The sequence below is a fragment of the Arachis duranensis genome, chromosome 7, assembly GCF_000817695.3.
Source record: "Arachis duranensis cultivar V14167 chromosome 7, aradu.V14167.gnm2.J7QH, whole genome shotgun sequence".
Taxonomy (NCBI): Eukaryota; Viridiplantae; Streptophyta; class Magnoliopsida; order Fabales; family Fabaceae; genus Arachis; species Arachis duranensis.
The window spans coordinates 39,397,920-39,399,274 of record NC_029778.3 but is presented as its reverse complement, the minus strand read 5'-3'; positions in this window follow the sequence as shown (position 1 = coordinate 39,399,274).

The window sequence follows — 1,355 nt, the reverse complement described above, 5'->3', positions numbered from 1 at the left end:
TCTCTTCATCTGAAGAAGACGCCTACAGAAGCTCAAGAGCTGATTGAAATGGTTGCAAATAACCAATTCATGTACACTTCTGAAAGGAATCTTGTAAATAATGGGACTAATCAGAAGAAAGGAGTTCTTGAGATTGATACTCTGAATGCCATATTGGCTCAAAATAAATATTGACTCAGCAAGTCAATATGATTTCTCAAAGTCTGTCTGGAATGCAAAATGCACCAGTCAGTACTAAGGAGGCTTCATCTGAAGAAGAAGCTTATAATCCTGAGAACCCTTCAATGGAAGAGGTGAATTACATGGGAGAATCCTATGGAAACACCTATAATCCTTCATGGAGAAATCATTCAAATTTCTCATGGAAGGATCAACAGAGACCTCAACAAGGTTTCAACAATAGTAATGGTGGAAAAAACAGGTTTAGCAGTGGCAAGCCTTTTCCATCATCTTCTCAGCAACAGACAGAGAGTTCTAAGCAGAACACCTCTGACTTAGCAACCATGGTCTCTGATCTAATCAAATAACCATGGTCTTTGATCTAATCAAAACCACTCAAAGTTTCATGACTGAAACAAGGTCCTCCATTAGAAACTTGGAGGGACAAGTGGGTCAGCTGAGCAAGAAAATTACTGAACTCCCTCCTAGTACTCTTCCAAGCAATACAGAAGAAAACCCAAAAGGAGAGTGCAAAGCTATCAACATGGCCGAATTTGAAGAGGAGGAAGAGGCAGTGAACGCTACTGAGGAATACCTCAATGGACGTCCACTGGCCTCCAATGAGTTCCCCAATGAGGAACCATGGGAATCTGAGGCTCAAAATGAGACCATAGAGATTCCATTGGACTTACTTCTGCCATTCATGAGCTCTGATGAGTATTCTTCCTCTGAAGAGGACAAAGATGTCACTGAAGAGCAAGTTGCCCTAGGGTCAAGTATAAACCTCATGCCTCTCTCTGTAATGGAGAAGCTAGGGATCTTTGAGGTGCAAGCTGCAAAAATCTCACTAGAGATGGCAGACAACTCAAGAAAACAAGCTTATCGACTTGTAGAGAATGTTCTGGTAAAGGTTGAAGACCATTACATCCCTGCTGATTTCATAGTCCTAGAGACTGGGAAGTGCATGGATGAATCCATCATCCTTGGCAGACCCTTCCTAGCCACAGCAAAGGCTGTGATTGATGTTGATAGAGGAGAATTGATCATTCAAGTGAATGAAGCATCCTTGGTGTTTAAGGCTCAAGGATATCCCTCTGTCACCATGGAGAGGAAGCATGAAGAGCTTCTCTCAAAACAGAGTCAAACAGAGCCCCCACAGTCAAACTATAAGTTTGGTGTTGGGAGGCCACAACCAA